Source organism: Macrobrachium nipponense, chromosome 30 (genome assembly GCF_015104395.2).
Source record: "Macrobrachium nipponense isolate FS-2020 chromosome 30, ASM1510439v2, whole genome shotgun sequence".
Classification (NCBI taxonomy): Eukaryota; Metazoa; Arthropoda; class Malacostraca; order Decapoda; family Palaemonidae; genus Macrobrachium; species Macrobrachium nipponense.
Genome location: NC_087218.1, coordinates 37,710,063 through 37,725,287, shown reverse-complemented (window position 1 = coordinate 37,725,287; position 15,225 = coordinate 37,710,063).

Genomic DNA, 15,225 nt, shown 5'->3' with positions numbered 1-15,225 from the left:
TCTCCGGCAATGCACTCTCACAATCTCTCTCCTGCAATGCACTCTCACAATCTCTCTCCTGCAATGTACTCTCACAATCTCTCTCCTGCAATGCACTCTCACAATCTCTCTCCTGCAATGCACTCTCACAATCTCTCTCCTGCAATGTACTCTCATAATCTCTCTCCTGCATGCACTCTCACAATCTCTCTCCTGCAATGTACTCTCACAATCTCTCTCCGGCAATGCACTCTCTCTCTCTCTCCTGCAATGCACTCTCACAATCTCTCTCCTGCAATGTACTCTCACAATCTCTCTCCTGCAATGTACTCTCACAATCTCTCTCCTGCAATGTACTCTCACAATCTCTCTCCGCAATGCAACTCTCACAAATCTCTCTCCTGCAATGCACTCTCACAATCTCTCTCCGGCAATTTGTACTCTCACAATCTCTCTCCGGCAATGACTCTCACAATCTCTCTCCTGCAATGTTACTCTCACAATCTCCTCCTGCAATGCACTCTCACATCTCTCTCCTGCAATGCACTCTCACAATCTCTCTCCAGCAATGCACCCTCTCACAATCTCTCTCCTGCATGTACTCTCACCATCTCTCCTGCAATGTACTCTCACAATTTCTCGCCAATGCAACTCTCACAATCTCTCCTGCAATGTACTCTCACAATCTCTCCTGCAATGCACTCTCACAAATCTCTCTCCTGCAATGCACTCTCACAATCTCTCCTGCAATGCACTCTCACAATCTCTCCTGCAATGCACTCTCCACAATCTCTCTCCTGCAATGTACTCTCACAATCTCTCTCCTGCAATGTACTCCTCACAATCTCTCCCTGGCAATGCACTCTCACAATCTCTCCTGCAATGTACTCTCACAATCTCTCCTGCAATGTACTCAAACAATCTCTCTCCGGCAATGCACTCTCACAATCTCTCTCCTGCAATGTACTCTCACATCTCTCGGTCCTGCAATGTACTCTCACAATCTCTCTCCGGCAATGGACTCTCTCTCTCTCTCTCCTGCAATGCACTCTCACAATCTCTCTCCGGCAATGCACTCTCTCTCTCTCTCTCCGGCAATGCACTCTCACAATCTCTCTCCTGCAATGCACTCTCTCTCTCTCTCCTGCAATGCACTCTCACTCTCTCTCCGGCAATGCACTCTCACAATCTCTCTCCTGCAATGTACTCTCACAAATCTTTCTCCGCAATGCACTCTCTCTCTCTCTCCGCAATGCACTCTCACAATCTCTCTCCGGCAATGCACTCTCACAATCTCTCTCCTGCAATGTACTCTCACAATCTCTCCTGCAATGTACTCTCACAATCTCTCCTGCAATGCACTCTCACATCTCTCCTGCAATGTACTCTCACAATCTCTCTCCTGCAATGTACTCTCACAAATCTCTCCTGCAATGCATCTCACAATCTCTCTCCGGCAATGCACTCTCACAATCTCTCTCCTGCAATGCACTCTCACAATCTCTCCTGCAATGTACGCTCACAATCTCTCCTGCAATGCACTCTCACAATCTCTCTCCTGCAATGTACTCTCACAATCTCTCTCCTGCAATGTACTCTCACAATCTCTCCTGCAATGTACTCTCACAATCTCTCTCCTGCAATGTACTCTCACAATTCTCTTGCAATGTACTCTCACAATCTCTCCTGCAATGTACTCTCACAATCTCTCTCCTGCAATGTACTCTCACAATCTCTCTCCTGCAATGTACTCTCACAATCTCTCTCCTGCAATGTACTCTCACAATCTCTCCTGCAATGTACTCTCACAATCTCTCTCCTGCAATGCATCTCTCTCTCTCTCTCCCCTGCAATGCACTCTCACAATCTCTCTCCTGCAACACAATCTCTCTCCTGCAATGTACTCTCACAATCTCTCCTGCAATGTACTCTCACAATCTCTCTCCTGCAATGTACTCTCACAATCTCTCCTGCAATGTACTCTCACAATCTCTCTCCGGCAATGCACTCTCACAATCTCTCTCCTGCAATGTACTCTCACAATCTCTCCTGCAATGTACTCTCACAATCTCTCCTGCAATGTACTCTCACAACTCTCTCCGGCAATGCCCTCTCACAATCTCTCTCCGGCAATGCTCTCTCTCTCTCTCTCTCTCTCTCTCTCTCTCTCTCTCTCTCTCTCCTGCAATGCATTCTCACAATCTCTCTCTCCTGCAATGCATTCTCACAATCTCTCTCTCTCTCTCTCTCTCTCTCTCTCTCTCTCTCTTGCAATGCATTCTCACAATATCTCTCTCTCCTGCAATGCATTCTCTCTCTCTCTCTCTCTCTCTCTCTCTCCTGCAATGCATTCTCACAATATCTCTCTCTCCTGCAATGCATTCTCACAAACTATCTCTCCTGCAATGCATCATACACTTGTCTATATTAAAAAAACTGTATCAATAAAAATATTCCTCGGCGCGGTGCTCTTCTGTAGAATAAAGTCCTGCATTAACCTTAAAACTTTCTATTATCTACCCGTTTAAAACATCAGACGCTGAAAGCTTCTCCGAAAGTTTGGCGGTTACGAACCAGTAGCCTTCTTACCATAAGCCTAACTACTTTTCAGACGCTGAAGGTAATCTAGGACTAAGTATTTTTAATTCTTTCACTGTCAGTATCAGTCCCGAAAGTTCTGAATGACCATTACTGTCAAGTGACATGCCAAAAAAGAAACAAGGGTTTTAGTGGTAAACAGATTTGCTGAAACTACAGTATACCTTTTAACTGAATTCTATAAACAAAGAATTCTTAAGGTCCGAGCTATCTCTGTACACCCAGTCCTGTGTACACTTAATATCAGCAGCACACAGTATATTTCAATATCGAAGGTTAAAAGATGAAAATCTAAATCAACTACAGTACGATTTCTCCTTTCTTGAAAATTATTCCAGAATTGCGGGGTGAGAGAGATTTTTGGGGGGGGGGGGCGGGGGGAAAATTAAAATTCTGTCAAGATCGAACGAAATCACACGAGGATCAGCCTCCAATCCCTCTCCTGACAACTCATCAGCTGGTCATTGTGACTGATATTTTTTTTTTTTATTCCAATGGTAATTTTCTTAAACTTAAGTTTTAATTAATAAACTTTACGACAATGTTTAGAGAGTGCCTGATTTATAAACTTTGGCAGTATTTCTAGGTTTAAAACACTGCATGCCTTTCTAAGCTGTATTCTCTGCAACTCGGGCAGTTTAGGTTATATGCTAACTTCTACGATACTTATTATTACAAACCAAACACGATGGTTTACATAATCCCTGATCATCCTGTCTTCTTTACTATCTCCATCCCCTTTAATTTTCCATTAACAGCTTTCCTCAACATCAGTACAATTCCACATCGTAAAGCACATACCAAGATTTATTTCAGCCGAATTTCTTGCATCAATGGTTACAACGATTTCGAAGACCACACACACACGGTAGTTATGATTTCGTAACTATAGCTCTACTAATTGTTTTAAGACAAACAATGCACTGTTCATTCACGAATACGTAGTCCCTTTTACCAATGAAAAAAAATAATAAAAAAAGCACTAAAAATTTGAAAGATAAAAGTATTTAAAAATGAGTTTTACTAGTTATATAACATTTTTTCATATGCCCTGATCCTACCAAAAATTTTTAAGGTCACCCTCGTACTAACCGAATTACCAAAACCTTACGAAATACTATTCTAAGGACCACATTTCAGGGTTTTCTAACACTGCACATTGAAAGCGACTAGCCTGATTTTGGCTAACCTTTGCTATTTTGACATGCAAAAATATTACCTGTATTAACAATGAATTACGTGAAAGAAATTGAGTTTTTGCCTCATATTTGCTGTTTGATAGCTTTCTTGAAGGTAATTCTAAAGAATAGTTCCGCAGGGACTGCAAAGAACGTAATCGCGAATACGACATCCACTAGGGATTGAGGCGTCCAATGTATTTCGCCGTGTTTAATACTGACCCCTGGGGGTAATTACAGTCGTCGGACTAAATTTTACTCAAAATTCCTGTTCAGGAGGTAAAACTGCATAGAAAAACCACAACTGCCTAGTCTAGTCGCCGCGGAATAGTAATATAGATCTACCGCATTTTTTTTATATGTGACATTATATGCTAGCAATCATCCCTATTAATTGCCCAAGGAGCTTCGCGTCAACAGTACCATAAACTAAACTTGAAAGGAAGAGGCGGCAACCAGCCCACACATTTAACATTTAACTGCTTCAAGAGAGTTTTACATCTTTACACTTGACCAACCACTGGACCCTAATGACTTCAATTCCACATTTAACGTCATTACCGAGGAAAGATTCTTACAGATATGGATTGTTATATCTTACCAATATACGAATACTATACATATTTACCTTAAATCCTCAAAAATGCTGAAAAATGTCACTGAAACAATGTCACTATATTAACGAAAATAAAGATGCATACTCAGTACTCTGAACAAAACAAGACCTCTTTTGTAAATAACGCGCTTCAAGACTACTAACCAATCACAGACGTCCATGTAGATTTTCTCTCAAGTCAGGATGTAACACGACTCCTCATTGGCTGAGAGACAAGCAAGAATTCTCCAGGAAGACAGTTTCACTTTCTCGAGACATTACGAAACTGTATGTAAAACAGCGACATCTGTTAGTAATGTGACTAACTATAAAAAAATATTTTAGATATCTTGATATTAATGACGTAAACATAAACATTCTCTCACCAAAATTACAATCTAAATATATATATATATATATATATATATATATATATATATATATATCATATATATATATATATATATATATATATATACAAAGAGAGAGAGAGAGAGAGGACCGAGAGAAGAGAGAGAAGAGAGCAGTAAAGTAAAGGTTCTGTTTCTCAGTATTTCGATTGCTTATGAAATAAATAATTCTAAAATTTAAAAGTTTAACTTCATACTTGATAACTCGGCGAGATAACAGATTAATGTAGCTACAGCACTGAACGAAAAAATATTAATCAATAATTTAATAATAATAATAATTTGTCTCGGGAAATGCACTGAACGGAGGAAAATGTTTTAGAAGTAGGAGAAAGTTCACGAAAATGTATGCACAGAGTTTGTAACTATTAATTAGATCGAGCGTATTCACTATACAAGCGCCACCCCGCCTCCCTCTGCCCCGACCCCTCAGCCACATCAAACCGCCTACAAACCACACCCTCTCTCTCTCTCTCTCTCTCTCTCTCTCTCTCTCTCTCTCTCGATCATAAGATCTCATCGCTGGAAAACTTGAATGAAAGTGAAAATTCGTATCGCTTTTTATCTTATTTAATTATTCCATCTAACGATGAAGATTCTATACTAACCCTCGGTCTGTATGGTCTGTCTGTCTCTTTCACTTCCTTCCAGTAAAAACTTTATTGTGCTTAAAAAAAATTAGGAACCCCTCGGATTTGTTAGTTAGTCAGTCTCTCTCTCTCTCTCTCTCTCTCTCTCTCTCTCTCTCTCTCTCTCTCTCTCTCTATCGCGTCTACTGGAACTCCCGTTATAATTAACATCTTCCCTCCTCTCTTAGAATATGAAAGGGGAAGATTTTTCACATATTTCATTTAAAAAGCTCCTTTTGTGTCTTTTATAAATTGTGCCTCGCAGTAATGATCTGATTGCAGATAATACTGAGATAGAGCAGCTCTATGTAGCCAACGTGTGCAGCCATAAGCCCTCCAGTCGAGACCCTTATCACTTCCCAGTCAACTCCCACGTCATCAATGGATCAAATGACTGCCCCTCTAAACCAGCCAATATCACTGTCCAATCACTTAATCATCGTTATTCCGTCTACCATGTCCAATAAGAGTGTTATATCTATTTCATAATCGTGATGATACATTTGCATCGTATTTATAAGTATACAAATGCAAAATCAAATGATTTATTACGATAAAAAATTAGCAGCCCTTAAATAAATTCCATACTGTATACAATGATACATTAAAATTAGTGCTCTGAAGCACTCCATCCGTTTGGGTTCTCCCTTTTCAATGTTAAAATTTCAAAACTCCATTGATAGGCACAATGGCATACAACTCAGACTGAAGACAAACTATCCATCGATGATAAACTTTCACGAAGGTATTCTTCCCAAGGCATTACATAAACACTAACATTTATATATTTTAACTGTCCGACAGACCACTCCTCATACATTTACTATGTGGATCAGTAATCCTCGGACTGAACGATTCAATGTCTAGTTTTCCCCGCTGCTGCCATGCTTTGGAACTTTCTTCCTGTGTATGTTTACCTCGACTCCAACGATGATGCACTGCCTACCCCATTACCATTTCCATAAAAAAAAGTAAAGAAAAAATAAGAAAAGTAAAACTAATCATTCCAGTATTCATTACAATTCCCCCCCCCTACCCCCCCCTCCCCCCCCCGCCCGTCCTCACAACCCACTGCCTTCCGCAAGCGCCCTCACGGGGTCACTAACCAACTCCCTCCCACCCCTCCACGACCTCTGTATTTACCTTACGCTTTTTCCCTCTTGATCAAAAGATCTCATCGCTACAAAAATGAAAAACGGTTTCTGAAATGAAAGTGAAAATTCGTATGCTATTTTATTTCATTTATCCAATCCTAACGGGAGTAATTACTTTCCACGATGAAGATTCTAAATTGGCACGTCAGTCTGTCTGTCTCTCTCCTCCCTTCCTTCCGAGTAAAAATTTATTGCGCTTTTGAAAAAAACATTAGGAATCTCCCGTTCCCTTTTTTGTTAGTGTTCTCTCTCTCTCTCTCTCTCTCTCTCTCTCTCTCTCTCTCTCTCTCTCTTTCTCTGTAATAGATTTGAATTTTGTATTTTTAAAGCAAATTGTTTTAATAATATTTTACTTCTATTTATTTTTTTTTTTTTTCAAGTAGGTGCTTTTTTTTAGTTTATTTTTTTTTGTCCGTTACAGGAGTCAGCTATTGAACGACTGTGGGGATGATTTTACTCCTCTCCCTCATAAGACACTTAATTAAGTTGCGAAGTACTACTGCAGGAAAGAACTGATGGTTGACGTGTGCCATATTCTGAACTATTTAGTAGGTTCAATTTGGAAAAACAATCAACTGAAATCTGGATCAACTTGTAGTGGTTTGTTTCAATGACTTTATGAAAAATACATATTGTGAAAATCGAACTATTATTTGGTGGATCTTATGCGGACTTGAGTAATGAATATTTTAATGACATCTTTGACAAACTTCTGTCAAAAGGTCTGATTTGTTTCATGTTACCGCAGATTTGCTTTACGATAAGCCACAACATCTCTATTGCTTCCACTGGAAACTCCTGTTATGATTTCTATTTCCCCTCCTCTATTAAAATAGGAATGGAAGAGATTTCACATTTTTCACTACAAATCTCCTTTTGTGTTTCGTTCTCATCCCACTATCACATTCACAGTTTTTTAAAATCGTGTCTCACTGTAATGATCTGATGGTAGATAATAATGTCTTTGTGGCTAATGTGTGCAGCCATCATATTCCCTTCTGTCAAAATCTGTATCACCCACCAGCAAACTGTCCCGTCATCACGAGATCTATACCTCGTTTCATATAAACCAACTAATATCGCTGTCCACTCACCTAAAATTATTTCCGTCTGCCACATCCAATAAAAAAATGTTATTCGCAAGTTCTATAGACCTTGGTTATTCGTATTCCTTGATCGTAATGCTACAACTGCTTACTATTCACAAGCAGACAAATGCAAATCAAAATTATTCAGAATAATGATAAAAAAGCGATATTATGATTTTTCTTTCTGAAGCTCTTAAGGGTGAAAATTGTAGTGAATACTGCTATGTTCTAATTAGGCTTTGTTCCTTAGGTTCTCTAATCTTCAGGATTCCCTCAAATCTTCTGTCCTAAATTTATGTTCTCCTGAAGGTTAGCGGCTGGGTCCAAGTATCTATATACTAAAAGAGGGGCGAGGTCGACGCTTTGGACTGTCCTTGGGAAGATTGTCTTGGTCCTCTTAAAAAATGTTTTTTATTTTTTTTATTTTTAACGCAGTCGCTTTCCGTCACTAACCGTTCGGCTTGCGTTTAAAAGCTGGACATGTTAGACGTCTTTCAAGGTCAGCCTCCATTTGTGCAGACAGCACTATAAGAGGTCTTACATTCCCAGCACAGTAAAACTGTTAAGTAGTCTTCCTGAGTGCATTAAAACTCTGATGCTTAAACTTTTGAGTGAGCCGAGATCAGTAAAAGCTAATATCACTATCAAGGCGTGTTTAGTACAAGCACGTCGGGATTACGGTAAAACACAAAAGATGTCATAAAAGTAATGACCTCCAAAAATATTAGTCCTAGATAAAAAAAACCCCGAAACTAGGAAAGATCCTACGCTGAGTATATTTGGACCTTGTTGCTCGTTTAGGAAACGCAGCCTGTTCGCCCATAATTTTCGAGATCTCGTTACCATTAAATATTGGCATAATAACTAACGCAAAAGATTATTAACAGTTCGGGGAAGAAGGTGCTTGTTTAGATTCATATTAACCAAACTACACAACTTATTGACTTTAAGCAGGCAAGTCTTTACAAAGAAGACAATGAAATAAAAATCGAAAAGTGACTTAATCACGCAGAAAGATAAACACTATAGTGTAACATACGCCATTGCAATAGAATGCACAAATAAAATAGCATCCAGTTCAATTAAAAATCTAATCCCAAATTTATTCATATAATCCTAGTGGTGATTACTGTACCGTTATCTTAATATACATTTATATATGGTCTCAACGCAAACGGTCCGAAGGGGAAATAATTATAATGGATTAAAACAAACAATTGAATAAATAAATAAACAAAGTCATTCAGACATAACGAGACCGTATCTTCATTGAACAACTTCGCTGTGCTAGTCTTTCTCGTAAGCATCTTTTGACCGCTTCAGTCTTTACAATGTGCAAAACAAACATCGCACTATTTCCTCTGTCTTTTTTTTTTTTTTTTTTTTTTTTGAGCCAAGAATTCATTATATCAAAGACCCCAGGAGACAGATCTAAGACTGCTACTACTGACGTCTTTGCTATCTGCTTTGCTTGGCTTTATTAATGGACTGACACGGGTTTATTTGGGTGGGAAGTCTGTCTATCTCTCCCATACTGTTTGTACAGACAAAAATGTATTATATATATATATATATACATATATATATATATTATATATATATATATATATATATATATATATATATATAAATATATATATATATATATATGCATATACATAGCCTCTATCTATCTATATGTATGTATGTAAGTTATGTATGATGTGTATATGCGCGTGCGTGTATTTGAACTTCAATCCTCACCAGAGAAGAAACGATGATTAAGAAGTTGCCTTTCTTGCTTAATAGTTTACTAAGATATTTTTGGCACTAGAGACGAAAACTCAGTTATCACTGTATCCTTGTTCCCATTAAGGTTAAAATACAATGTTCATAGCGTGGAAACTGAAACTGATTAGATTATACCTATATATATATATATATATATATTTATATATATATATATATATATGAGATAAATATTTATTATGTAATATAATAAATTTGTCTATACATATACAACTGTATCAGAGAGAGAGAGAGAGAGAGAGAGAGAGAGAGAGACTAACCTTATTAAACTCGTGTCAATTCATTAGCATAAGCAAACAAAGCATATGACTAAAACGCCATTAAAGCAGACTCGGAACTGTCTCAGGGGGGTCTTTTGAAATAATGAACTCTTGAGTCTGAAAAACAAAAGAGTGAAAAACTGCGATTTTTCATCTACTCACTAAAACTGAAGAAACAGTCAAATGATTCTGAGTAAGGCAAATAGAGCAGTCCTTCAAAGAAGAGACAGTTTGGTTATGCTTGAATGACTTTATCGTTCATTTATTTATTTCATTGTTGTCTTCACCATTTTAATTTAGTGTCCTTAGGACGGTCCTTAGACCGTTGAAAGCATGCATATGTATGTACATTAAGACAACGGTATAGTGTAATATTTTCTACTAAGTCCTAGTCAGATTCTCTCTCTCGATCGATTTTTGATTGTGTAAATGTATGCATTTACGGCATACATTCATATATATATACATATATATATATATATATATATATATTTATATATATATATAATATATATATACATACATATATACTACATCCATATATACAAAAATACATACGTACATACATACGCACATACATATATATATTCTTGCACAATCAAAACGCTTTAGGGAAGAGATAGAAAGAGTAAAAGACAATCATGCTTGAGCTTGGTAAAAAAAAATATTACATTAAAATGTAAATCAAACTCATTTTGTAACAGTTATTATATAAATATTTTTATAAATACTTGGATAATCTATCTAAAAATACAGTACCATTACAATAGCTAGGCTTGAATGTGTGGCGTGAGCTGAAAAGGGGGCAACATCTGTTTCCAAATATTTTATTATTGTGTGGTTGCAGTATTTGGTGTAGGGTTGAAAACTGTAAAAGAATCATATAAGTAATTTATGGTAAGTGCTTTGAATCACGCCATGCAACTAAATTTCAAAAAGGAGTATTATGAAACAATGGTAAATTTGATTTCTAAAACTATCAATAAGGATTAATGTATTGATTGTGTTAAAGTAAGAAAGCTTATAAAAATTCTTAGTTTTCATTTATTGATTATTTTACAGCACACTAACTTATTGTTAACCGTAACAAATGTATTTCTATTAAATTTCTCAGTAACAGCAATACAAGAAATTTTTTCTTTTATGCAGGTGAGTTGAAAATAAACGTAGAAATATCAAGCCTTAAGATATCACTAATAAACAGTACCGCACATAATGCTCTATATCAATTAGGACCTTCTTAAATATATTGAAGAAATAATGTAAGGAAATGCGCTGAGGAGTAATTCCAGAAATAGCATCACGGTAGACACTCATCTCAATTCTTCCACTTCACTTGACCTCAAAGACTCCACTTAAACATGTTACGACTCGTCACTTTGAGAGGCAGGAGAAGTACCTAGGGGAATAGTCTGGTCTGGCCCGGTGATTCTCAACCAAGGGTAATTTCAGAGTCCTTGGGGGAGGGGGAGGGGGGAATCTGACCACCGATTAGCAGGCTCAGACTGGCTCTAGGACCACACAAAATGCAGCGTGCATCGGTCCGCACTACTGAGAGGTACTGAGAGGTCACGCTGGGCTTTCTCTCCGCTAGCTTGTGTTGGGGTTAGTATTTTGTTGCGTATTACTTGGAATGGACCTTTCGAGGCAGACAATTTTGGAAAGGGGAGGCGGGGCCATTCTGACATATGGCGAAAGGGGTGTTGTTACGGACTCTGAGATCTCAGAGACAATGTTACGGTGTCGAAATATCCTGGAAAGGGTCGACACAATGTTACGGCCTCTGAGAGAGGTCCGCTTCAGGTTCCATATGAAATAATAAAAAAAAAAAATATTTCAACACCAACAGTTGAAACTGGGGATACGAATATAGAAAGAAACACTAACACAACAAAGGTTTATTTACAAGCTTACTAACAAAGGTAAATGCAGAATGGTATCTCCTATTTACATAAAAAAGATAGAATCTTACACTGCATGAACTGGGGTAATTCAAATACTTGCGGGACGGTTTAGTGACTCGTAGCGGTGGCTTCACAAAGGAGGGTGGCAATTGCAGACTCTCTTGACTTTTCCCGTTTTTGCACAAACTAGTTTACTTGTAAGGCAGGAATTCCCCAAAACCTCTAGCAGGACCTCTTCTTCTCTGAAGTCTGCTCGACGTCGAGATAACACGAGATAATCCGTCCACACCTGAAGACGACTAGACCAGTATCCAACCAACTCTCGAGCAACTTTTCTTGATGATTGATACTTCGTCGGTTCCTTCGTCTCTAGTCTCTCTCTGACGATCACTGCTGCTGATCTCTCACTGATAATCTGATCTGTGGCTCTTACTCCCTGTGACTAACTGGAGTCTCTCTTTTACGATCTCTCTCTCTCCTACGATCACTCCTCTCCAAAGTTCGTTCGTCGCATTTATACGGCACTCTGGGGGCGGAGCCTACGGCGAGCGTCACAGACTCGCGAGATTTCCAGAATTTCCTAGATGAATCTAGACGAGGTATTGCATCAGAAATCGCGGCATTTCTCACGTGACGACGGCGCCAGACGAATTCCACTACACTCCTGCCAATTCTAGAACAGCCGCGAGAAAAAGGCGCCTCCAACACGGGCGCGAAAACCTCCTTATTGCCGAACTTCTCGAAAATGCGTTCTCCTTTCCTTTATCTTTCTAGGAAGCAATTACCATCACAGGTGTATGGGATAAAAGGGTTGAGAACCACTCCCTAGCCTAGTAAGGAATATTATAATATCAAATTAAAACGATCTCTCGTGGGACTACAACTTCATTACTAACCTATTCAGTATATTTATTGTTACGTTAATGTCCATGTTCTATAATGGGAACCTTTTTTATCATAACTTTGTAATAAGTCAAACTAGATATCTATAGAGCTATTTAAGGCAAAGGACTGGATTTTTTTCAAGTACTACAGAATAATTTAGAGAGTGCAGTTTAGCCTGATTTTTTTGTGTGTGAAAAATTACACGAACTTTTTCTTACAAGCCTGACAGACGAATTTTCTGGGCCCTTATAGACCAGGCAGCCCGGACGCCATTGAGATACAAACGAACGAGATACCGACTGTAACCCCTAACGGTAGTTAGGAGTAGACTTGTACAAACTGTGAAACTGACCGTCTGCCGAAAAATATATGGGTGGCTTACTTAACAAGCACCACTAATTGCTAGTTAGATTTTGGGTCTAGATCCAATATATGAGATACCAGATGAAACTAATAATATAATATCTCGCAGACTCTACTGATTATAGAATGACCAGTGACAGACATTTTGGAGGGTGGGTTCCCCCTGACAGACGCACTGAAAAGGGGGGTTTAATTGGATCTAGATCCAACTTAGGAGATACCGAGTAAAATTTACACTACAATAGCACTGCACATCCTAGAATACTGTGGTGGTAATGACAGACGTTTTTAGTGGTGGTTACCCCCTGACAGACGCCCCACAACGAGTGGGGAGGGGGAGGCAAGATCTGCATCCAACATTGGAGATACCAAGTCAAATTTGTACTACAATTGCTCGCACATCCTAGAATGCTGTGATGGTAATGCCAGACATTTTAGTGGGTGGTTGACCCCCGACAGACACCACAACGACTGGGGAGGGGGAGGGGAGGCAGGATCTGCATCCAACATTGGAGATACCAAGTAAAATTTGTAGTACTACAATAGTTTCTGCACATCCTAGAGTACTGTGGTGGTAATACCAGACTTTTAGTGGGTAGTTACCCCTGAGAGACACCCCACAACGTGGGGGGGGGGAAGGGGGGGGGGGAAGGGGGAGGGGAGGGGAGACAGGATCTCCATCCAACATCGGAGACACCAAGTAAAATTTGTACTACAATAGCACTTGCACATCCTAGAATGCTGTGATGGTAATACCAGACATATTAGTGGGTGGTTACCCCCTGACAGGCACCCCACAATGAGTGGGGAGGGGGAGGGGGAGACAAGAACTGCATCCAACATTGGAGATACCAAGTAAAATTTGTACTACAATAGCACTTCATATCCTTGAATGCTGTGATGGTAATGACATATTTTAGTGGGTGGTTTCCCCCTGACAGACACACCCTAACAGGTGGGCAGGGGGAAGGGCAAGCCCTGATAATGAATGTCTAGATTAGTATAGTGGCTACTATTGACCCGTATTATACATTATCGTGATATATTTGAATAAATATTTTTATCCTTTTCTATATCCTTTGTATTTATGTAACACAGTGTTTCCCAAACCTTTGACCACTTTGAGGAACCCCTGAGAACAATTTTCCTCATCCAAGGAACCCCAATACACACACACACACACACACACACACACACACACACACACACACACACACACACATATATATATATATATATATATATATATATATATATATATATATATATATATATATATATATATATATTATAGTAAGCATTTGCATTAATTACCTTTAGTAAAACAGAGGGAAAAATCTCGTGCGATATGTTACGATAAAATAAATTATAGGACTACGATTTCTCACGCATGTTTGTAACGAAAAATATATACTTATAAATAACATATTAAAAATTAATAAAACATGAATTCGTACGGAACACCTGGCGATCGTTCACGGAAACCCCGTTGACGATGGCTGATCTAACACAAAATAATTTATTTGTTTCATATAAATAACAGTCATCTGTAGCCATATTAATTCAGTCATATTATTATTTTGGTCAAGCAAGCAACTAACTTCACTTATATATAGTAGGGGAGCCCGGGGCGGTAGTTGGCTACAGGGGTAAGTTGGCATACTCCAACATGACTTTAAAGTTTACCGATAGGATGACTGCAATACATATACTGTGTAATTGCCACGTGGTTCCTCAGTTACCAGCAAAATTCTATAGATATAGAACGTAGGAGCTCGAATTTATGAGACAATTCTTTATTTTGATGGTAGTAAGTAAATATTTTAATCTTTCTGTTATTTGCTATAACATCTATACATTCATAAAGATTAGTTTTCAATGATAGCATAGTTTTCCTTATGGTTTAAAGATTCTATAGCATTAAAATTATTAATTCAAGGTTTCTTGGTGTGGACTGGTAATCGTTTTTGTACCAAATGGTAGGGATGGGCAAGTTGGCTCAAATAAATGGGGCAAGTTGGCACACGTTATTTGATAACAATAGTAAGCCTATTTACTTATATAATTTACGTTTTGTTTCTGGATTTTTGGAAGGATAATGAGATTAGTGTCCTATCATTTCCTCCACATTGTTCTCACAAGTTGCGCCCCTGGCTTTTTAGTGTTATAGACATCTGAAGAAAATGTGTTAACAGGACATGTAATTCGTGATGACTGGTAATCCGGATCAAGTATGCCCATCTGTTGACATTCCTGGTAAAGTTTCCTCGGCTTTACCTCTACTGTCACTTATTCTGATGTTTTTCAATTGGTTTAGGATTGATGGAATTTGTTCAACTCTGAATTACAGACTATTTCAAGATTTGATTTTACGGGTGGTGGATGTAACAGATT